Below are 24,700 nucleotides of genomic sequence, written 5' to 3' on the forward strand. Positions count from 1 at the left end.
TTCTGGTTAAAATTTTTCCAAACAGATTCCTGTGTATTTGAAAGACAAATAATTTTTTAGTTGAAATGCTTAAGCAGTTAAATAAGGCCATGAAACTTTCTTGAACTTGTGGGAATCCATGAGAAAATCTGACATTATGTTCTATTCTCTTGGAAGGTAGGAATATCGTTTGACTTCTGCTTTGCTGACAAGAAATGTCCTGAGCAAGACTTCCTGGGGCAATGACCTCACACATGGAAAACGCTGGAGCCCATCTGTTTCCAATCTGCTTTTTTCCAAAAATTAGGGAAGTTTAGTTTTCCCTTTGATACTCTGTTACTCCCTATCCCAATGCCAGGGCTGTCCTGCTTCTACAAGTGACAATGACAAATATAGGCCTGAAGAAAGATGAGCTGATGGCATTCCCAGCTTATTACCTCTCCTTGGGGGCCTTATCTCACATACATGGATTCAACTCATAGGCTCAGCTGGGTGAGGATCTATTATTCAGCTACATTAGAAGTGACTGCTTAAGACTCAGATGTATGGTGAAATGAGGCAGAATTTTCTCAATGGAGTGTTAGGAGAATTTTCTCCTCATAATTACCTTCTTACTGTTACTAAATCATAGAGAAAATGAGGAAATTATTCAAGAAGAAATAGAAATGTAATATTATGAGGACATAAATTTAGAGATTTGTGGAGAGCTCTTCATAATTTCATGGTGTTCTCTTTGAGCTGAGATAATAGTTGACTTTTCACTATAATATATTAGCTGTTCTAGACTTTATGCATTTATGTAAAGTTTTCTTTGTTGTACTTTAAGTTCTGTGATAAATGGGCAGAGCATGCAGGTTTGTTACATAGTTATACACGTATGATGGTGGTTTGCTGCACCCATCAACCCATCATCTACATAGGTATTTCTCCTAACGCTATTCCTCCCCTAGCCTCCCACCCCATGACAGGCCTCAGTGTGTGATGTTCCCATCCCTGTGTCCATGTGTCCTCATTGTTCAACTCCCACTTATGAGTAGGAACATGCAGTGTTTGGTTTTCTTTTCTTTTTTCTTTTTCTTCCTGTCTCTTTTTCTTTTGAGACAAAATTTCACTCTTGTTGTCCAGGTTGGAGTGTAATGGCGTGATCTTGGCTCAACACAACCTCTGCCTCCTGGGTTCAAGCGATTCTCCTGCCTCAGCCTCCCAAGTAGCTATGATTACAGGTATGTGCCAACATTCCTTGCTAATTGTTTGTATTTTTAGTAGAGACGGGATTTCTCCATGTTGGTCAGGCTGATCTCAAACTCCCCACCTCAACCTCCCAAAGTTCTGAGACTACAGGCATGAGTCACTGCTCCTGGCCTGGTTTTCTTTTCTTGTGTTAGTTTGCTGAGAATGATGATTTCCAGCTTCATCCATGTCCCTGGAAAGGACATAAATGCATAGTATTCCATGGTGTATATGTGCCACATTCTCTTTAACCAGTTTATCATTAATGGGCATTTGTGTTGGTTCCAAGTCTTTGCTATTGTGAACAGTGCTGAAATAAACATGCAGTGCTGAAATAAACATGCAGTGCATGTGTCTTTATAGTATAATAATTTATAATGCTTTGGGTATATACCCTATAATGGGATTGCTGGGTCAAATGGTATTTCTGGTTCTATATCTTTGAGGAATTTTCATACTGTCTTCCACAATGACTGAACTAATTTACACTCCTACCAACAGTGTAAAAGCAAGCCTATTTCTCCACAGCCTCATCAGCATCTGCTGTTTCCTGATTTTTTAATAATCGCCATTCTAACTGGCGTGAGATCGTATCTCATTGTGGTTTTGATTTGCATTCATCTAATGACCAGTGATGATGAGCTTTTCTTCATGTTTGTTGGCCACGTAAATGTCTTCTTTTGAGAAGTATCTGCTCGTTTCCTTTGCCCACTTTTTGATGGGGCTGTTTTTTTCTTGTAAATTTGTTTAAGTTCTTTGTAGATTATGGATATTAGCCCTCTGTCAGACAGATAGATTGCAAAAATTTTCTCCCAATCTGTAGGTTGTCTGTTCACTCTGATGATAGTTTATTTTGCTGTGCAAAAGCTCTTTAGTTTAGTCTGATCCCATTTGTCAATTTGGGCTTTTGTTGTCATTGCTTTTGGTATTTTAGTCACAAAGTCTTTGCCCATGCCTATGTCCTGAATGGTATTGCCTAGGTTTTCTTCAATGGTTTTTATGGTTTTAGGTCTTATGTTTAAGTCTTTATTCCATCTTGAGTTATTTTTTGTATAAGGTATAAGGAAAATGTCCAGTTTCAGTTTCTGTGTATGGCTAGCCAGTTTTCCCAACATGATTTATTAAATAAGGAATCATTTCCCCATTGCTTGTGTTTGTCAGGTTTGTCAAAGATCAGATGGTTGTATGTGTATGGTCTTATTTTAGAGTTCTCTATTATGTTTCGTTGTTTGTTTTTGTACCTGTACCATGCTGTTTTGGTTACTGTAGCATTATAGTGTAGTTAGAAGTTGGGTAGTGTGATGCCTCCAGCTTTCTTCTTTTTGTTTAGAATTGCCTTGGCTATTTGGGCCCTTTTTTGGTTCATGAGAATTTTAAAATACTTTCTTCTAAGTCTGTGAAGAATGTCATTGGTAGTTTAATGGGAATAACATTGAATTCTTTTATAAATTACTTTGGGCAGTATGTATATTTTCAGGAATGAATTCTTCCCTATCTGTGAGCATGGAGTGCTTCTACATTTGTTTGTGTCCTATCTGATTTCTCTGAGCAGTGGTTTGTAGTCCTCCTTGAAGAGGTTCTTCACTTCTCTTGTTAGCTGTATTCCTATGTATTTTGTTCTCTTTGTAGCAATTGTGAATGAAGTTCATTCACGATTTGGCTTTCTACTTGCCTGTTGTTTGTGTATAGGAATACTAGCAATTTTTGCACACTGATTTTGTATCCTGAGATCCTGTTGATGTGGTTTATCAGCTTAAGAAGCTCTTGGGCTGAGATGATGGGGTTTTCTAGATACAGGATTATGTCATCTGCAAACAAAGATCATTTGACTTCACCTCTTCCTATTTAAATATCTTTATTTCTTTTTTCTACCTGATTGCCCTGGCCAGAAATTCCGGTACTACGTTGAATAGGAGCGGTGAGAGAGGCCATCCTTTTCTTATGCCAGTTTTCAAGGGGAATGCTTCCAGCTTTTTCTCACTCAGTGTGATATTGGCTGTGGGTTTGTCATATACGGCTCGTATTATTTTGAGGTGTGATCTTTCAATACCTAGTTTATTGAGAGTTTTTAACATGAAGGGATGTTGGATTTTATTGAAGGCCTTTTCTGCATCTATTGAGATAATCGTGTTGTTTTTGTGTTTAGTTCTGTTTATGTGATGAATTACAGTTATAGATTTGCCTGTGTTGAACCAACCTTGTATCCCAGGGATGAAGCCATCTTGATCGTGGTGGGTCAAGGTACCCTTATCAGTCTTAAGTTCAGTCTTTTTACATAATCCCATAATTCTTGAAGGTTTTGTTTTTCTTTCTTTTTTATTCTTCTTTCTCTATTCTTCTCTTCCTGTCTTATATCAGACAGATAGTTTTGAAGCTCTGAGATTCTTTCCTCCACATGGCCTATTCTGTGGTGATAGTTGTTGTTGAGTTGTGAAGTTCTCATGTTGTGTTTTTCAGCTCCATCTTGTCAGTTATGTTCCTCTCAAAACTGAATATTCTGGTTATCAGCTACTGTGTTCTTTTATTATTTTTAGCTTCTTGCATTAAGTTAGAACGTACTCCTTCAGCTCAGAGAAGTTTGTTATTACCCACCTCCTAAAGCCTACTTTTGTCAATTCAGCCATCTCAGCCTCGGGTCAGTTCTGTGCCTTTGCTTGGGAGGTGTTGTTGTCATTTAGAGAAGAAGAGGCATTCTGCCTTTTTGAGTTTTCAGCGTTTTTGTGTTGATACTTTCTCATCTTTGTGGGCTTATCTACCTTTGACGTTGCTGACTTTTGAACGGAGTTGTTCATTGGGTCTTTTTGTTGATGTTGTTGTTGTTGCTTTCTGTTTGTTTTTAACAGTCAGACCACTCTTCCCTAGGGCTAGGGCTGCTGTGGTTTTTGGGTGTCCCATCTAGACCCTAGTCACATCAGTCTCCCCTGCACCTGTAGGTATCACCAGTGAAGGCTGCAAAACAGCAAAGATGGCAACCTGATCCTTCCTCTGGGAGCACAAGTCCAAGGGGGTACAGACTTGATGTCTGCTGGAACACTCCTGTAGGTGGTGTCTGGAGACCCCTCTTGGGAGGTCACACCGAGTCAGGAGGAACAGGATCAGGGACTGCTTAAAGAAGCAGTCTGGCTGCCCTTTGGCAGAGCAGTTGTGTTGTTTGGACCCCCAGGGGTCTTCAGAGCCAGTAGGCTGGAAAGGTTCAGTTGGCTGAACTGGGGAGACAGTAGCTACTTCTCTCCCTGGGGACTTCATCCCAGGGAGAAATCAGAGTTCTGTCCATAGAGCTCTGGCTGGAGTTGCTAAAATTCTGATGGGGAGGCCCTGTCCAGTGAGGAAGGATGGATTTCAGTCTCTCTTAAAGAAGCAGCCTGGCCACGATCAGTCACAACAGTTGTACTGTGTTATAGGGGACTCCTCCTGATCCCTGGTGCCAGCAGCCTAGAGCAGCTAACTCAAACCACAGATAGAGTGGCTGCCCCTCCCCCTGGGAACTCGGTCCACCTCCAGCTTTCTCCAGCCTGCTGCCACTGGCCAGCTGGAATTCCAAGCCAATGGGTCTTGTGAGGTGCTGTGGGAGTGGGGCCTCAGAATGATGTCACTTGGCTCCCTGGATTCAGCCCCCTTCCTAAGGGAATGCACAGATGTATCTCCCGGTTTGCTGGAATTCTCAGGGCAGAGTATGCAAAATTCCTGGGTTTCCATGCATGCCGCATTAAGCCAGCAAGCACTCTGCTGAGACTCCACACAGCTCTGTGCTTCAAACCTGAGGCCGTGGTTGCTGAGCTCATGAAGGTACCTCCTGATTTGCAGGTTGCAAAGATCCATCAGAGAAGCATGGTTTCCCGGCAGGGTCGCAAAATCACTCATGGCCTCCCTTGTCTGCAAGTGGGGACTCGGCTAGCTCCATGCCACACCTGGGTGGGTCAATGACCCACTTGCTTTTCCTGACTCTCTGTGGATCGAGCTGTCTGCCTACTCAGTCCCAATGCGAGAACCTGAATACATCCATTGAAGGTGCAGAATTCACTCACGGTTTTCATTGCTCTCTGAGAGAGCCAAAGGCCACAGCTGCTTCTAATCGGCCAGTTTGGCCCCATCTAAAGTATGATTTCTTGATACATGAGAGGTTTTAAATACGTAACAATAATGATATTTATCACAAATATATTTTGTCTCAATGTGATATACAAATTGCTTATAAATCAATTATTTTTGGTTACCACAAAGCTATCTGGAAATGTAACGTCTGCCATTTATAAAATTTTTGTAGAGTTAATAGAACTTTACTTGAAGGGAGGCTGGCAATATGCATCATGACTTCAAGCACTGCCAGTGAAGTTGTGGAGTTTGAAGTGTTACTGACATCTTGTTACTGGGATTATAAATTACTACAAACTATATCAATTGTGATTAAACAATATATACTAAAATTATAAATGAAAATACTCTCCAATTCAGCAAATTCATTTTCAGAAATTTACCCTACAGACATACTCATGATGCCTGGAATTATGTATGAATGGGAGAAAGTATTATACCATCTTTTTAATTAAAAAAAGTCTAGAAATCGCCTTAATGTTTATCAATCACATTAATGATTATCACCTTACCGTTTATTGAAATTATCGTTATTCATATGATAGAATACTATGCAGCTAATTAAAAAAATAAATTTTAAAAGGATGCTCAGAAATGATGTCCAAAATATGTTACAAAGTAAAAAACCTGGGTGCAGAGCCAATTGTCTAATATGCCTCCATTCCTATAAAATCAGAGTGTATAAAAATGCATAGAGTATATCTATTAACTGGTAACTCTTACAAAATTCAAAGTTAATGCAAGCAAGGCCTTTCTTTTTTAATGCTAAAACTCCAAGGAACTGCACAACATTTGAGGATTTCCAACACATTTCAATCTACCTTTGAACCTGCAGATTTTAGGAAATGAAGCACTTGAAAAATCAAGCATTAATATTCCTAGCTATAGCTGTTTGGGACATAACTAGAATGATCCATTCTTTGAAAGTCTGTAAAATTTGCTCATACAACCATGTGGGCCTATTCCTTACTTTGTGAAAGATTTTATTTTACTAGTGGTTTTATGTTATTCATGTTATAGTACTTCTTAGGTTTGCTATTTCTTCTTGATTCTTGAGTCAATTTTGGTACCACTTAGTACCCCACAGGGTGCTTGGGCTCAGAACACATCAGTCAAAGAAAGAGAGAAGAAAGGAAGGCAGGATGGAGGGAGGGAGGAAGGAAGGAAGGGGACAAAGAAGGAAAGAGAGAAGAAAGGAAAGAATGAGAGAAAGAAGGATGGAGGGAGAGAAAGATGGAGAGAGAGAGAAAGAGAGAAGGAGATGAGAGGGAGAAAGAAGGAAGGAGGGAGAGAAAATGGAAAGAGAAAGAAGGAAAGAAACAAGGAAGCAGGGAGGGAGAGAAAGAATAAGGTAGAGGAAGGAAGGAAGAAATGAAGGAAGGAGGGAGGGATGGAAAGGAGAGAGAGGGAGGGAAAGAAAGAGAGAAAGGTGAAAGGTAGGGGTGGGAAGAGAAGAGGAGCCAGCCACAGGCTACAAGCTGTTTGTTCACTCTTTTGGTTTACCCAGGCAGTTCTGCCTTTTAAATATTCCACCTTCTGCCATGAGTTACAATGTTCAATATTCATTCCTCAGAGCATTCAAAGGTTTATGTGTGCCCTGCCATGATGGTGCATGGCTTCAGCTCCCAAACACAACTCTCAGCTAAAATATTCATGACTGGTCACTCCCATATACTCATCAATCCCCATGTATGGTCTGCATGTATCCCCCGGAGCTCAAGTGTTGGAAACTTAATCCTCTATGTGACAGTGTTGAGAGGTGGGGCCTAATAAGAGTGATTGGGTTATGAGATTCTGCCCCCATGCATGGATTAATGTCACTATCTCAGGAATAGGCTAGTTATCTTGGGGGTGGGTTAGTTATCTTAGGAGTGGGCTTGTATTAAAAGAAAGTTCAGCCACTTTTGCTCTCTTTCTTTCTCAAAGTCTTGCTCTGCTGCCTTCAGCCATGAGATAACACACCAAGAAGGCCCTCACTAAATGCAGACCCCTAATCCTTGGACTTCCTAGCTTCCAGAACTCTAAGAAATAAATTTCCTTTATTTATAGATTCCCTAGTCTTTGGTATTCTGTTATAGCAGCACAAAATGGGTTAAGATGTCCCATTACATGAAGAGTGCTGATCCACAGGGTTGAGATCATTGACTTAGAAATTGGAGTCTTATACAACATCCCTACGGGAGTTGGCCTCCATATTCCCTAACTTCCAGGAATCTCAAATGGTGATCTCAGACCAAAATATAGCCCAGATATTTTGCATTTGGCAATATTGCCCACTTTTCCACTTTATCGTGGCAGCTTTGATGTGTTCACTTCTATGATCCCTAAAAGGATATGAGTCCAAGATCCTTCTATGTTACAATCCAAGGATAGGAGAACCTAGAAAAGAGTCTCATCACCTGGGTGATCAGTGCAGAGATATGTCACAAAGCCCCCGTAGACAGAGTCTAGACAAGAGTTATATCAACTGGGTGACAGGCAAACAACAACAGCAACTTATTTTCATCCCCACTTCAGTCTTTGAGGTTAGACAGACCTGGATTCAAATCCAAGCTCCACCCCTCGCTGTGTGACCTTGCTCATGCTGCTAACCTCTCTGAGACTTGACTCTTCATTTGTGAAATGAGGATAAAGCCCCTTGTCTCAGGAGCTGTGCCAAGGATGAGATGAGTCATGCATTGGTCAGGACAGGTGATGCAGTGTGACAAAAACGTCCCCAAACCTCAGTGGCTTCAACAGCAATGTTGACTTCTTTTCTTTTCTTTTCTTTTTTTTTTTCAGGGCGTGGGGTGCGGTGGATGGAGTCTTGCTCTGTCGCCCAGGCTGGAGTGCAGTGGTGCAATCTCAGCTCACTGCAACCTCCGCCTCCTGAGTTCAAGAGATTCTCCTGCCTCAGCCTCCTGAGTAGCTGGGACTACAGGCGCCTGCCAACACGCCCGGCTAATTTTTTGTATTTTTAGTAGAGACTGGATTTCACCGTATTAGTCAGGATGGTCTTGATTACCTGACCTCATGATCTGCTTGCCTCAGTCTCCCAAAGTGCTGGGATTACAGGCGTGAGCCACCGCACCCAGCCTTGACTTCTCAAATGATTTCACATCCATCACGGGTCAAAAAGAGGCCTCTGGTGGTCGTAGTCATTCAGAGACTCAAAAAGATAGACCCTTATCCCAGAAGATGCTCCCACTGTTCCAGAAACAGAACAAAGAAAACACAATCAGCCACGAGCCACTTCTTAAATCCCCTGCCCGGAAGGGATACACATTTCTTCTGTCACAGCTGTTGCCCAAAATGTCTCAGGCGGCCGGGCTCAGTGGCTCACATCTGTAATCTCAGCACTTTGGGTGGCAGAGGTGGACAGATAACCTGAGGTCAGGAGTTCAAGACCAGTCGGACCAACATGGAGAAACCCTATCTCTATTAATAATACGAAAATTTTCCAGTCGCAGTGGCGAGTGCCTGTTAGCCCCAGCTACTCTGGAAGCTGAGGCAGAAGAATCACTTGAACCCGGGAGGCGGAGATTGCAATGAGCCGAGACCAGCCCACTGCACCCCAACCTGAGTGACACAGTGAGACTTCATCTAAAAAAAAAAAAAAAAGTCTCAGTCTATGTCTGAACTAGTAGGGTAGAAAAAAATAGTCATTTTGGTTGCCACAAACCATCGAAACAAAGATGCAGATCGTTGATGTAAAATTATAGTTAGTTCCTTCCCACTCCTTTTCAGCTTCTCTTCGTTGCTATGAACCAGCGTCTCCAGTGTCAGTTTTCAGTCTGTTGCCTCCCAACTCCTAGTGCACCTTTCAATACGTGCACTGTGATAAACTGGGAAATACTGTTCAATATACCCTCTGGAAGTGAACATTCTGCAGGCATCTAGGTAGAGGTTGGAGAGACTGCAGGGGGCAGGAGCTCTCTGGCTGGGCCTTGATCATGTTCAATCCCCAACCACAGACCTAGGACTGGTCCCTCAGCCATCTTGTAGCCTTGGCTTGCAACATCTTGACATGGAAACCAAAACGTAGCAGGGCCCATGTGGTCTGAAAGTTCCTGAAAAGTTTCCCAGAACCCCTCTTGTACCCCTTGTACAACCTGCACACAGTGACCTGTATTCTAGAGGGTCCGCACAGAGCTGCCATTCCTTCTGCCAGACCCTGCGGGACTCAGGCATTCTGGAGACTTCCTGCCCTACAAAGGCAGCCAGACTCACGCCATGCATCCCTGCACCAGCGGCTTACGGCCAGCTCCCTCACCTGCACTCCAGTGGCTCATGGCCATCTCCCTCACCTGCCCCAACAGCTCACGGCCTGCTCCCTCCCCTGCACACCAGCGGCTCATGGCCGGATCCCTCCCCTGCATTCCAGTGGCTCACGACTGGCTCCCTCATCTGCACTCCAGTGGGTGGCCTAGTGCTTGTGTAAAAGCTGCTGACGAGCTCCAGCCTGCTCAAATCCACAAACGTATCTTATGTGGTGGCTGAACCACATTTTATGACATCCGAACACCTTTCAAATCTGTACTTCCTTGGGTACCTCCCTCTGCACTAGGGCACCAGGCAGAATTGCTTTATGTCTTACAGTGACTCTTTTATCATAGTTGCAATCCTTTATACTACACTTCCCCGTTAGACCCACTATGTGGTTTCTATCTCTTGATGGGACCCAGGCTGCTACGCAACTTAACCCATGCACATTGCACTTCATTAGTTCCTCACCATTGGCCCAAGATCATGCTCCACCACCTCTCTCTGCCCCATGGCTTTCTTTCCTTAAGTGAAAACCCTAAACGCCCTCTTTGGGCCCAAAGCTTACCTGCTCTTCCTTCCCTATATTCTTGGCCAGACATAAAAATCTGATGCTCCGGCAAATGCAGAAATGGGGAGAAGGCAGGGGAATCATTTCTCCTCCCTTAGGTAAGTAGTGAGGGTTATGTTATTCCATTGTTTGAGGAATAAAAAATGAGGCATGAAGAGCTGCCATGTTTGCCTGGACCAAGGAAGTTGTCCTGGCAGAAGTGGAACAAAGGTTTAGGTGTCCCGAATGTCAGTCCATCTCCTATGCCTTCAGAACGTGCCATGGAGGGAGACACTGGGGGATCTCACTCATGCTGAGCACTCAGGGGTACCCAGGTGCTGAGAGTGGGGATGTGACAGGCTGAGTTGACTCTGTCCAGTCCTCCTACACCAAATAATGATGGAAACCCTCACATAATAGAAGTGAAGAGAGGGAACGAAGCCAGGAACTATTAAGAGGCTGATGCCTGGAAGGCCTGGGCAGAATGACAGGGAGATTGGATCAGAACAGAGGCCGTAGATGGGGACAAGGGGAAGGAAGTGGCCTCAGTGACCAAATGGCACCTGTCCACTGCACAGAGGCTGGAGACTTGAGTTCCGTCTAGTCCTTGTCAACTACAATCATTCTTCCCTATGGCTCAACGAGTCCTGGAGAAAATGTGTTTTCTGCAGTCTGGGGAGGTGAGAATAAAACAATTCAGCCTTAAGAAGTTGAAAGCCCAGGAAATCATAGCACGTGGAGTTGGGATTCATACTTAAACTTCCTGCCCTTGACTTCTGGTTTGGCCACGTGACTCACTTTGGCCAGTGGCTGTGGTAAAGTGGTAGTCTGCCCATTCCCAGCCTGGGTGGTGAGATAAGAGACCTTCACATTTCCGTTTGTTCTTTGCACTCCTGCCATTGCCATGAGAAGAAGGCACCCTGGCAGGCCCCAAACCCAGGAGGATCAGAGACACTTGGAGTAGATCCAGCTCAGCCACCACAGTTCGAGCTGAAACCTCCCAAGCAACCCATGCTCAGGAGTTAGAAATGGTGGCCTATGGTCGTAGGCCTCTGAGGTGTGGGGTTACTTGTTACCAAGGAAGAGTTAACTGAGAGATTTCTACCTCACATCCCTACGAATCAAAGAACAAAGGAAATAAAACAGAATGTGAGAAACAGATTACCAATTTTTAGAAGAAAACAGAGGACAGATTTTATGACACTAAGCAAAGAAAAACTTTTTTTAATATGACACAAAACACAGACACCATAAAAGAAATTACTGATAAATTCAATTGTATTAAATGCAGAAGCTTTGATCTGACGAAAAAGGCAAGGAATAAAGTTAAAAGACAAAGACAGTGCATGATATGGTTTGGCTGTGTGTCCCCACCCAAATCTCATCTAGAATTCTCCTGTGTCGTGAGAGGGACCTGGTGGGAGATAATTGAAATCATGGGTGCAGTTCCCCCATACTGTTCTCCTGGTAGTGAATAAGTCTCACGAGATCTGACGGTTTTATCAGGGGGTTCCACTTTTGCATCATCCTCATTTTTCTCTGGCTACTGCCATGTAAGAAGTGCCTTTCACCTCCCTCTATGATTCTGAGGCCTCTTCAGTCATGTGGAACTGCAAGTCCAATTAAACCTCTTTTTCTTCCCAGTCTGGGGTATGTCTATATCGGCAGTGTGAAAATTGACTAACACAGTGCACCAATAGGGAAAACATATTTGTAAGGTATTTGGCCAAAAAAGCATTGATATCCAGATCATTAAAATCAAAATTGGCCGGACGTGGTGGCTCATGCCTGTAATCCCAGCACTTTGGGAAGCCGAGATGGGTGGATCACCTGAGGTCGGGAGTTCGAGACCAGTCTGACCAACATGGAGAAACCCTGTCTCTACTAAAAATACAAAATTAGCCGGACGTCGTGGCACTTACCTGTAATCCCATCTACTCAGGAGGCTGAGGCAGGAGAATCACTTGAACCCGGGAGCCAGAAGTTGTGGTGAGCCGCGATCATGCCATTGCACTCCCACGTAGGCATCAAGTGCAAAACTCCATCTAAAAAAAAAAAAAACACTTACATGTCAGCAAGGAGAAACCAAAGACCCAACAGACATATGGGCCAGGAGCTATTCACAGAGGAGGAGACCCGAAGGGCTGGAAAACACAAGGCACGCATTCAGCTGCACAGCAAAATCTAGTAACAATATCAGAAAGTGCGATAACAAATATTGTTGAAGATAAGTGAAGACAGATGTGGTCACTGCTGGCGAGGGGCATAGTGAGGTCTCCAGCCCCAAGGTCATCTGGCTGTGCTTTCTAGGAAGGAAGGGCTGAAAACAGACCTGTCCCAAGACCTCAAGCCTCGCCAGGCTATGTGCAGGCCTTGGACCAGAACATCAACATCACCTTGGGGTGGGGGTTGAAGGGGGCGTTGCGAATCCTCTGATCACCAGAAATGCAGGATTCTAGATTCATCTGGAAGATATTGTTGAAGGAAAAAGCAACTTTCAGGAGAGTATGTACAGACTGATATTTGTATAAAATTGCAAAAACAGACCAAAGAGCACTATCCATTCTTCATGGACAGGCACACTAGGTATTAATCATGGATGGGAAGACACATATTGACTTCAGAATGGTGGGGAGGGAGGCGGTAGCTGGACTAGAAAAGGGACATATAACTCGAGTGTCAGCGTGAACATTATGGCTGAATCCGTAGTTTTCTTCCCTTAAACTCTGGAGCAAATGCATCCAAAAGCTACCACGTTTGAATTTTAACTGGGAGGTACATGAAAGTTTGATGTCATTATCCCCTACATAGTCCTGTGTGTTTGTAATATTGGGCCATACTTTTTAAACACTTGACACAGCATGAAAGGAAGCTTGCCTACATGGTAACAATGGTTATCTTTAGGTAGCAGAATTCAAGACTGCTTCTTTTTCTTTTTTTCCTACTTGTATATTATCTCTATTTCCCTGTGTGAGGATTTAAGACTGTTGTGTTGAAAAGGCTAGTATTCTAACTCCATGCATCATAAGCACACACCGTGCCCTGGCTGGCAGGACGGGAAAGAGGGAGCATGTGTATTCACTGGCCAGCCCTAGGCAACTCTGCAGAGAAAGACACAGGCACATCCCCTCTGCAGCCAAAGAATTAAGAAGGCTTGATGTGAAATGAATCATTCCAGGGGAGCTAAATCCCGGCCTTATCTAATTATGTATCCTGCGGCTGACTAATGTAAACTCAAAAATAAAATAAACATCATCTTTAAATAGGGATTAAATACTCAGGGGAGTCCCTAGTTGAACAAACTGACATACATTTTATGGTATGGATTCAGGGGGCCCGGCGTGGGTCGAGGGGTGTCTGTGGGGATGCTCTCTGAGCTAAGGTGAGAAAATCAACAGTGCTCCTGGATTCCGGAGTGCATTCACCTTTAGCTTCTTTTCTGGATACCCGCAGAAAACCAAAGGGCCACCCTGTGGCAGGATCTCCACACAGGAAGTGGGCTTGTGCTCTGTGTCCCTGAGGGAGAAGGGATTAGTGGAGGGAGTAGGTGAAGAGTTTGGAGGAAATCCCTGATGTTCTTAGAAAACAGTAGGAAAGAGATTCACATGCCTGGGCATTGTTCCCAAATAGGAGACAAGAGCCTGAACTAAAAACAGAGACTCCCGGCTCCCTCCATGTTCCCTGAGTTCAGAAGGGAACCCAGGGAGGTGAGGCAAGGAAAACATTGAGGGGCTGACATGTGCCTGGAGGGACCCACGAACCTGAGTCAGGCATGAGAGTGGGCAGCTGGTGGATTCTTCCAGGCCTGCATCACAAAGCCATGCGGACGTCCCAAGAACAAGCCATGTCTGCAGAGGCCTCTACTGCATCCCTGCCTCGTGGGCACAATGTCACAGAACAGAATTACATCATGTGGGAGACCATGGGCCGTGTGGTTGTCATAATGGAGCTGGACCCAGAAGGTCCCAGACCCAGGTACAGCTATGTCTCTGCTATAGTCAATGTTTTTGTGCCCCTAAAATCCGTGTGTTGAAACCTAACCCCTGATAGGTTAGGTTTGAATTAGGAGGAGGCAAAGACTTTAGGAAGTGATTTCATCATGAAAGCAAAGACCCCATGAATGGGATAAGTGGCCTTGTAAATGGGAGCCAAGGGAGCTTGTTCTCCCCTTCCACCATGTGAGGACACAGCTAGGAGTTGCCTTCTATAAGGAACAGGCCCTCAACAGACACTACCTTGACCTTCCACTTGCCAGCATCCAGACCTATAAGACATAAATTTCTGCTGCTTATAAGCCCCCTAGGCTAAGGTATTTTGTTACGGTAGCCCAAATGGAATAACACAGCCTCTGACCATCTTGAGCAACTCACTTATCTGCTGAACTCTCCACAGATTTAACTGTGATGAAATCCCTTCAACAGATGTATATTGAACACCTACTGTGTATAAGGACACACTGTGTTATTGGATAGGGTATAAAGCAAGTCACAGTTCCCCAGAGGTAAGCCCTGCAATAGCTGAAGAGAAAACCCAAGTAGCTGTGGCCAATGGGTGAAGGGGTGGGTGTCAGAGAAGAAGAGAACATGCTAAAGTCCATGTCTGCAGCAATATTGGAACGTCTATTGGATGGTTACCAAAGTGGTGACTTCTCATCTTCTTACAAAAACTCATAGTTGTCCCTGTGTAAAGTCTTCCCAGAAGTGCAGGGCAGTTGAGAATATGCAGATCAGAAAAGAGAAGAGGACAGACAGAACACATTGTTGGCATCAGCAGCCACGGACTTCTTGCAGAAAGGAAAGAATTTCTCCTGGATCCCTGGGTAGCAGATAAACGTACTGAAATACATTTGTTGGCTATTTGATACACGGACTTTGAACATTTGCAGACCGAGAGGCTGAGAATCTTCTCCAACCAGATGGTGTGGGGCGTGGAAGTACAGAAAGGGATCAAATGAGGAGGAAAACAGAGCAATGAGAAGGGAGCTCTCAGCATGACCAACACAGAGACCTGGGTCTCTGCTACCAACAATACAAGCTAATGTATAATGATTGCAGGTCTGCAAACAGCAGGCTTTCCATATTACATGTGACAAGCTCTGATGACAAACCTGTGTGACAGGTATTGTTGTCAGAGGCAGAGAGTTACTAAATAATCACACGCAACTGGTGGAATGTCGGAGAGTTTCGTTTTAATTGGTCATCTTCCTGTTTGCTTTCTATTTGTCCCATCTGTAGTTTCTTCTCCTTTTCTTCATTCTCTGACTTCTTTTGAATTTGTTGAGTATTCTTATTTCATTTAATCTTCTTTTTTGGCCTTTTACATCTAACTATTTTTGCTTCATTTGGTTTTGAGTTTGAATCATTGCTCTATGGTTTATGGTATATCATATGGTTTGGATCTGTGTCCCTACCCAAATCTCATGTGGAAATGTAATCCCCAATGCCAAACGTGGGGCCTGGAGGAATGTGATTGGATCATGGAGCCAGTTTCTCATGGTTTAACACCATCCCCGCTTGGTACCACACAGCGAGTGAGTTCTCACAAGATCTGGTTGTTTAATAGTGTGTGGCAACTCCCCCTCTCTCTCTTCCACCTGCTCCAGTCACATAAGATGCGCCTGCTTCCCCTTTGCCTTCTGTCATGATTGTAAGCTCCCTGAGGCCTCCCCAGAAGCCGAGCAGATGACAGAATCACGTTTCCTGTGCAGCCTGCAGAATTGTGAGCCAATGAAACCTCTTTTCATTATAAATTCCCCAGTCTCAGACTTTTTTTTTTTTTTGAGACGTAGTCTCACTCTGTCTCCCAGGCTGCAGTGCAGTGGTGTGATCTCGACTCACTGCAACCTCCGCCTCCCTTGTTCAAGTGATTCTGCTGCCTCAGCCTCCCAAGTAGCTTAGCTGGAACTACAGGCATATGCCACCAAGCCCACCTAATTTTTTTTGTATTTTTAGTAGAGACAGGGTTTCACCATATTGGCCAGGATGGTCTCAATCTCTTGAACTCATAATATACCCGCCTCAGCCTCCCAAAGTGCTGGGATTACAGGCGTAAGCCACCATGCCCAGCCCCAGTCTCAGACATTTCTTTTTTTAAATTTATTTATTATTATTTTTAAATTATTATTATTATACTTTAAGTTTTAGGGTACATGTGCACAACGTGCAAGTTTGTTACATATGAATACATGTGTCATGTTGGTGTGCTGCACCCATTAACTCGTCATTTAGCATTAGGTATGTCTCCTAATACTATCACTACCCCCTCCCCCCAACCCACAACAGTCTCTGGTGTGTGATGTCCCCTTTCCTGTGTCCATGTGTTCTCGTTGTTCAATTCCCACCCATGAGTGAGAACAGGAGGAGTTTCGTTTTTTGTCGTTGCGGTATTTTGCTGAGAATGATGGTTTCCAGCTTCATCCATGTCCCTACAAAGGACATGAACTCATCATTTTTTATGGCTGCGTACTATTCCATGGTGTATATGTGCCACATTTTCTGAATCCAGTCAATCATTGTTGGACAGTTGTGTTGACTCCAAGTCTTTGCTATTGTGAATAGTGCCGCAATAAACATACGTGTGCATGTGTCTTTATAGCAGCATGATTTATAATTCTTTGGGTATATACCCAGTAATGGGATGGCTGGGTCAAATGATATTTCTAGAAGAATCGCCACAGTGACTTCCACAATGTTTGTGCTAGTTTACAGTCCCACCAACAGTGTAAAAGTGTTCCTATTTCTCTGCATCCTCTCCAGCACCTGTTGTTTCCTGACATTTTAATGATCCCCATTCTAACTGGTGTGAGATGGTATCTCATTGTGGTTTTGATTTGCATTTCTCTGATGGCCGGTGATGATATTGTGGTTTTGATTCACATTTCGCTGATGGCCAGTGATGATGAGCATTTTTTCCTGTGTTTTTTGGCTGCATAAATGTCTTACATTGAGAAGTGTCAGACATTTCTTTATAACAGTACAAGAACAGACTAATACAATATATGTATTTAAATTAGCATTGGCTGCCATCAACATTATACCACTTCACATAGAGGATAAGAACCTTAAAACAGTGTCTGTTCATTTCCCTCCTTTTGGGTTTTGTGTTATTGTTTTCATGCATTTTACTTCTATAAGTGCTGTAAACTCACATTAATTTGTTATCATTTTTTGCCTTAGACCGTCAATTATCTTTTAAAAATGCTTTTTAATGTTTTATTTTTGCTCACACATTTGCCATCTCTGGTGCTCTACATTCTTTTGTGTGAGGAGCGCCTCTGCCCGACGGCCATCCCGTATAGGAAGTGAGGAACGTCTCTGCCCGGCCGCCCATCGTCTGGGATGTGAGGAGCGCCTCTGCCCGGCCACCCCGTCTGGGAGGTGAGGAGCGCCTCTACCCGGCCGCCCCGTCTTGGAGGTGAGGAGTGCCTCTACCCGGCCGCCTCCCCGTCTGGGAGGAAGTGAGGAGCACCTCTGCCCGGCTGCCCCGTCTGGGAGATGAGGAGCACCTCTGCCAGGCCGCCCCATCTGGGAGGTGAGGAGTGCCTCTGCCTGGCCACCACCCCATCTGGGAGGAAGTGAGGAGCGCCTCTGCCCAGCCGCCCCATCTGGGAAGTGAGGAGCGCCTCTGCCCGGCCGCCCCTTCTGGGAGGTGAGGAGTGACTCTGCCCGGCTGTGACCCCTTCTGGGAGGAAGTGAGGAGCACCTCTGCCCGGCCGCCCCATCTGGGAGGTGAGGAGCGCCTCTGCCTGGCCGCCACCCCGTCTGGGAGGAAGTGAGGAGCGCCTCTGCCCGGCTGCCCCGTCTGGGAGGTGAGGAGTGCCTCTGCCTGGCTGCCACCCCGTCTGGGAGGAAGTGAGGAGTGCCTCTTCCCGGCTGCCCCATCTGGGAAGGGAGGAGCGCCTCTGCCCGGCTGCCACCCCATATGGGAAGTGAGGAGCACCTCTGCCTGGCCACCCTGTCTGGGAGGTGAGGAGCGCCTCTGCCCGGCCTCTCCGTCTGGGAGGTGAGGAGTGCCTCTGCCCGGCCGTCACCCCGTCTGGGAGGAAGTGAGGTGCACCTCTGCCCGGCTGCCCCGTCTGGGAGATGAGGAGCGCCTCTGCCCGGCCGCCCCATCTGGGAGGTGAGGAGCGCCTCTGTCTGGCCGCCACCCCGTCTGGGAGGAAGTGAGGCGGGCCTCTGCCCGGCTGCCCCATCTAGGAAGGGAGGAGCGCCTCTGCCCGGCCGCCACCCCATATGGGAAGTGAGGAGCGCCTCTGCCTGGCCACCCTGTCTGGGAGGTGAGGAGCGCCTCTGCCCAGCCACCCCGTCTGAGAAGTGAGGAGTGCCTCTGCCCGGCCGCCACCTCGTCTGGGAGGAAGTGAGGAGCACATCTGCCCAGCTGCCCCATCTGGGAGATGAGGAGCACCTCTGCCCAGCCGCCCCATCTGGGAGGTGAGGAGCGCCTCTGCCTGGCCGCCACCCCATCTGGGAGGAAGTGAGGAGCACCTCTGCCCGGCTGCACCATCTGGGAAGTGAGGAGCGCCTCTGCCCGGCCACCCCGTCTGGGAAGTGAAGAGTGCCTCTGCCTGGCCGCCACCCCGTCTGGGAGGAAGTGAGGAACTCCTCTGCCTGGCTGCCCCATCTGGGAAGTGAGGAGCGCCTCTGCCCAGCCGCCACACTGTCTGGGAAGTGAGGAACACCTCTGCCTGGCCACCCCGTCTGGGAGGTGAGGAGCGACTCTGCCCGGCCGCCCAGTGTGGGAAATGAGGAGCACCTCTGCCCGGCCGTCCCGTCTGGGAGGTGAGGAGCGCCTCTGCCTGGCTGCCACCCTGGCTGGGAGGAAGTGAGGAGCGTCTCTGCCCGGCCGCCCCGTCTGGGAAGTGAGGAGCACCTCTGCCCCTCCACCCTGTCTGGGAGGTGAGGAGCACCTCTTTCCGGCCGCCCTGTCTGGGAGGTGTACCCAACAGCTCCGAAGAGACAGCGACCATCGGGAGTGGGCCATGAGGACGATGACGGTTTTGTTGAAAAGAAGGGGGGGAAGTGTGGGGAAAGGAAGGAGAGATCAGATTGTTGCTGTGTCTGTGTAGAAAGAAGTGGGCATAGTAGACTCCATTTTGTTCTGACTAGGAGAAGTTCTTCTGCCTTGGGATGCTGTTGATCTATGGCCTTGCCCCCAGCCCCGTGCTCTCTGAAACATGAGCTGTGTCAACTCAGGTTTAAATGGATTAAGGGTGGTGCAAGGTGTGCTTTGTTAAACAGATGCTTGAAGGCAGCATACTCCTTAAGAGTCATCACCACTCCCTAATCTCAAGTACCCAGGGACACAAACACTGCAGAAGGCCGCAGGGTCCTCTGCCTAGGAAAACCAGAGACCTTTGTTCATGTGTTTATCTCCTGACCTTCTCTCCACTATTATCCTATGACCCTACCATATCCCCCTCTCCGAGAAACACCCAAGAATGATCAATAAATACTAAAAAAAAAAAAAAAAAAAAAAAAAAAAATGCTTTTTAATGTTGTATTTTTGCTCACACATTTGCCATCTCTGGTGTTCTACATTCTGTTTTGTACATCTGGGCTTCCATCTGGTTTCACTTTCCCTCTGCCTGTAGGATTTCCTTTAATATTCCTTGTAGTGAGGACTTGCTGGTAATGTATTCCTCAAGTTTTTAATGTCTGAAAGTCTTTATTGCACTATCATCTTTGAAAGATATTTTTGCTGGGTGTAGAATTCTAGACTGAAAATCGTTTCATCCTTAAGTATTTTATAGAAGTCACCCTTACTATCCTCTGGTTTCCATTGTTTCTTTTTTTTTTCTTTTTTTTTGAGACAGGGTCTTGCTCTGTCACCCAGGCTGCAGCACAGTGGCATGATTTCAGCTTACTGAAACCTTTACTTCCTGGGTTCAAGAAATCCTCTCGCCCCAGCCTCCCAAGTAGCTGGGACTACAGGCATGCGCCACCACACCCAGCTAATTTTGCATTTTATGTAGAGGCCAGGTTTTGCCATATTGCCCAGGCTGGTCTAGAACTCCTGGGCTCAAGTGAACCTCCTGCCTTAGCCTCCCAAAGTGCTGGGATAACAGGCATGTGCCATCACATCTGGCCTTGCGTTGTTTCTAACCAGATGTCTGCCATCTTTTTTTTGAGACAGAATCTTGCTCTGTTGCCCAGGCTGGAGTGCAATGGCACCATCTCAGCTCACTGCAACCTCCGCCTCCCGGGGTCAAGCGATTCTCCCTGCCTCATCCTCCTGAGTAGCTGGGGTTACAGATGCGTGTCACCATGCCCTGCTAATTTTTGTGTTTTTAGTAGAGACGGGGTTTTGCCATGTTGCCCATGCTGGTCTTGAACTCCTGGGCTCAACTGATCATCCTGCCTCAGCCTCCCAAAGTGCTGGGATTACAGGTGTGAGCCACCACGCTCAGCCCATTTTCATCTTTGTTCCTCTCTGTATAATGTCCTCTTCCCTTTGGTAACTTTTCAGATTTTCTCTTTGTCAGTGGTTTGGGGCAATTGGATTATGATGTGCTTCAGTGTGTCATCCTTATGTCTCTTGTGCTAAGGGTTCCATGGTTCTTAGATCTCTGGGACTACAGTTTTTCTCAAATTTAAATTTTTTCAGCCACAGTTTTTTGAAATATTTTTTCTTCTACTCCTCCCCACCTTCTTCAGGAACTCCAATTACACTTATATTAGTCCTGTTGGTGCTGATTTTCTGTTCAATTTTTTCCATTATTTTCTCCATGTTCCATTTTTGATAGTTTCTACTGCTACATCTTCCAGTTGACTAATCCTCTTTCGTATAACATCTATTCTATTTTAAATGCCATTTATTATATTTTTCATCTCAGACATTGTATTTTTCATCTCTAAAAGTTCAAGCTGGGTTTTCCATGTCTCTACTTCCATGTTCTAGCTTCCCTTTACTTTCCTCTTGTGGAATGTTACCATTACAATAACTGTTTTAATATTATTGCTTACTAATTCCATCTTATTTGCCATTTCTGCATCAGTTGATCAAGTTTTCTTCTCATTATTGAGACATTTCCTTTTTCTTCACAGCCTGGTAATTTTCAGCTGGATGGCAGACAACATGAAATATGTCTTATTGTGTGTTGGATATTGTTGGGTTCCTATAATATTATTGAGCTATGTTCTAGGATGCAGTTAAATTATCTGGAAAGATTTTGGTTCTTTGAGGGTTTCCTTTGAGGTCTTGTTAATTAGGACCTTAGCAGCCTCGGCCTAGATCTAATATTCCGCAATGCTGAGGCAATTCTTTTCTGAGTGTTCCATCCAATCGTCTGGAAAGTATAAGATTTGTCCACTGTTGCTGGTGGGAACACCAAATATGCCTGGTTCTGTGGGAGGTTCAAGCATTGTTCTTTCTGTTTCCTTCAGGTATTTTTTCCCCCAGACTTGTAGTTTACACACATACATGTGCTGATCAGTATTTAACTGAAGACTGGAGAGTTTTTGTTTTGTGACTTTGTCCTTTTCATGCCCTGAATACTCTGCCCTGCAGAGTTTATCTGAGCTTCTTTGGTCTCCCCGGACTCCAGCTTCATCTACTCAACCCAGGACAATCACCAGGCTCAGCCTGGGTTCTCCATCCCTGAGCTGTGGCCTATAAATGGTCTCCACTCCCTGATTCCTTTCTGTTCACTGCACCTGGGCAGCCCAGAGTCATGAGAAACTCTAGGCCATGTGGCAGAATGACCACTACCCCACTTCACCACACTGTACTCTCTCCATCCAGTGCTAGCTGCAGCCACGCTGTCTCACAGTCCAGAATGCTAGCCAGAGACCAAGCTTTCTGCAGTGCCTTGGCTGGGGCCCACAGATAAGGATGGCCAAGCAGTGCTCCCAGAAACCAGCAGATGCCATCAATCGGTTTTACATCTGACAGGCACTGAGAATCTCTGGACACCAGAAGTGTCCTCTGTTGCCAGAGCTGAACTCTCAAATGAAGACTCCAGAAGGCCCTGAAATGTGGGCAGGCTCCCATCATTGTCTATCAGTGGCCACAAGGACAAACACTCTTTCCATGGCTAGTGAGATGTCCAGCACACTTGGGACTCTGGAAAGCCCCTTTTCAACTTTATGCCTTAGCTGGTCTCTCCATTTACCTCAGGCCAGGCAGTGCACATTATGGGGGACACCACTGGGTGCTGGGATGAGAATGGAACTTGGCATGTGAGCTAGGATTGAGAGCCCACTGCTCTCTTCCCCTGCCAGGCAGTGGCCTGTTACCATCTCTGGCTTCTGTCCCCTTACCAGCCTCCTCTGCTACAATTGCATTTCTGGCAGGCAGTGGATCAGGAAAGCACTGGCAGTTGAGAACCACGTGGAGAACCGCTACTGGCCAAGCATTCCAAACCTGAGAGCAGAACAGGAGTACAGCAGTGCTGAGGTGAACTTGACAGAGAACTTTGAGACCATGAAGGCAGCCAACACTTCGAACTTACCACAACCTGCCTCTCCCATAGATTTATTGTAGACCAACTCAATCATCTCCATGTCAACAAGAAATGGTCCTCACTCTAAGCCATCACCCTTGGATTTAGGTCATGGGACAGTCCTGACTTTAGTATGGAAATGAAAAGCTTTAATTTCCACAAAAATGTAAGGTTTTGAGCTACAGCCTTATTAAAACAAAGAAATATGAACATAGTGGTCTACAGATGGAATATCTGGGGCTCTAAACAAACTGCTACTTGAAAGTATAATCACTGTCTTTTTGTCTGTTTCTTTAGCGTGGTAGGAAAATATCAGAAATTTCTTTGGTCATAGGGAATATAAACCATAGTTTGAACAAAAGCAGCAAAAAAGCTACAAACTATTTTATGGTGTATTTGCTTAAGTATAAGATAGCTGATTGGGGCTTTATCATGTAATGTTAGTTTGCTTAGTTTTCATTAAGTTTGTAAAACTTGAACTGTGAATAAATATATGGCTGATTCATATTGTAATTAAACTGCACATTGACATAAACTGTACATTAAAAGTTGCTGCACATTGTCATCCAAAATAATACTTAGGTAAAACCAAAAATACTATAAACCAATGTCAAGGAACCTACCCTAAAATAAAAATACAGTTAACATGGAATTGCAAAACCAGAATGGGAGAAATATTTACCCAGAAAATCTTGTTTGGAACATTGATATAACACTAGAAAATAATTTTTGTAAATAACTACAATCTTCAACTGTGACTGTGCATCTGTGAAGACCAGGCATTTTGAATTATTGCCCCGTAGTGTGTGGCAGTACAATCTTACAGAAATACACTACAATAATTAATGAAATTCTCTAATGGGAAGATTTAAGTGAATAAGTATTTACACTATAAATATTTGTAATATTGCTGCTATTATTTCACAAAATAAAAAAGCTGTATTAAAGCCTTTAAAAGCAAATAATAGCCTTACATTTCTAAATAAAGAAAAAAGATAAATTTTATGAAATATGGTTAAAAGTAATTGATAAAATAAAAATTGGGGCACAGATTATATTATAGTTTGGACAGAGGTTTAAAATAGTGGACGAAAATTTTAATGAGCCCTTTTTGCCTGCACTAAACTTAGTCTTTTGGGGGAACATTATAATATATATAGGCTTCCTACTGGCTATCTAATTTACTTTTCACACAATGTATAAATCCTAGCCTATTGGTCTTAATATTTGAACCTAAAATAACACACAAACATACAAGAGAACAAAATAAGGAAGAAATGTATGGAGACAGTGACATTATCAAGGTGGTGGAATAGGGGGTCTTTACTTTTGTATTCTCTTGCAGCAATAAAAACTAGTCAGCCATCCATCAACCAATGTAACTTTATGAGAGATCCAGGCACAGTGGCTCATAACAGTAATCTCCTCCATTTAAGAGCCTGAGGCAGGAGGACTGCCAGGCCAGGAGTTCAAGAACAGCCTGGGCAATATAGTGAGCTTTGGGATACAGGGCCTTATGAAACCTTGCTAAAACCCAAGATCGAAAATGGTCATTTTGAGAAGGCAGGCCCTTTGGGTAATAAGGGGTCATGTTATCCAAAGCAATCTGTAAGTTAACTCAAATCCCTATCAAAATCCCTGTCCCAATTTTTATAGTAATAGAAAATGTAAGCCTACAATGTAGGCTGAATCGCCAAACCAATCATGAGGAATAAGAAAAAAGCTGGGGACATCATACTCGTGACTCACCCAAAACAGTTCAAAAGTCACTGATTGTAGATAAACTGGGGAAACCCTGCTAGGTACTCAGTGGATGCCACACTCAACAACACATCTGCTATTAGTCCCAGCATATAGCAGAACCTGCCCTAGTGCCTGCTCCACAGAACAAAGCCCTGAATACAATCCAGCCTGCCGAAAAACATGACAGAACTCACAACGATACGTGCTCCTGGCAACAAGCCCACTAAAGGTAAAACTCACTCCAGATTCGGCAGCGACCTTGTGATGCAGCTAGAAGCCTTTTTACTGCAAACCCAGTAAAGATCTCATCAGCCTTGAGACCCAAAAGATGAAGATCTTTACCTACTAAAACCAGTTTATAAAAATGAAAAGAGGTGGCTGGGCACGGTGGCCCAAACCTGTAATCCCAGCATTTTGGGAGGCCG

General features: G+C 44.9%; 1 long non-coding RNA gene across 1 annotated transcript in view; it reads right to left on the reverse strand.

Annotated features, from left to right (window-relative positions):
- LOC129057620 (uncharacterized) overlaps positions 1-13,970 on the reverse strand; it is a 30,250-nt gene extending 16,280 nt beyond the window's left edge. Inside the window, exons 1-2 of the long non-coding RNA XR_010137666.1 lie at positions 13,855-13,970; positions 12,016-12,138 (exon numbers count right to left, since the gene is read on the reverse strand). This is a non-coding gene — a long non-coding RNA (uncharacterized LOC129057620). The remainder of the gene's footprint in view (positions 1-12,015; positions 12,139-13,854) is intronic.
- Positions 13,971-24,700: the final 10,730 nt, after the last annotated feature.

Source organism: Pongo abelii, chromosome 17 (genome assembly GCF_028885655.2).
Source record: "Pongo abelii isolate AG06213 chromosome 17, NHGRI_mPonAbe1-v2.0_pri, whole genome shotgun sequence".
In the NCBI taxonomy this organism is placed as follows: Eukaryota; Metazoa; Chordata; class Mammalia; order Primates; family Hominidae; genus Pongo; species Pongo abelii.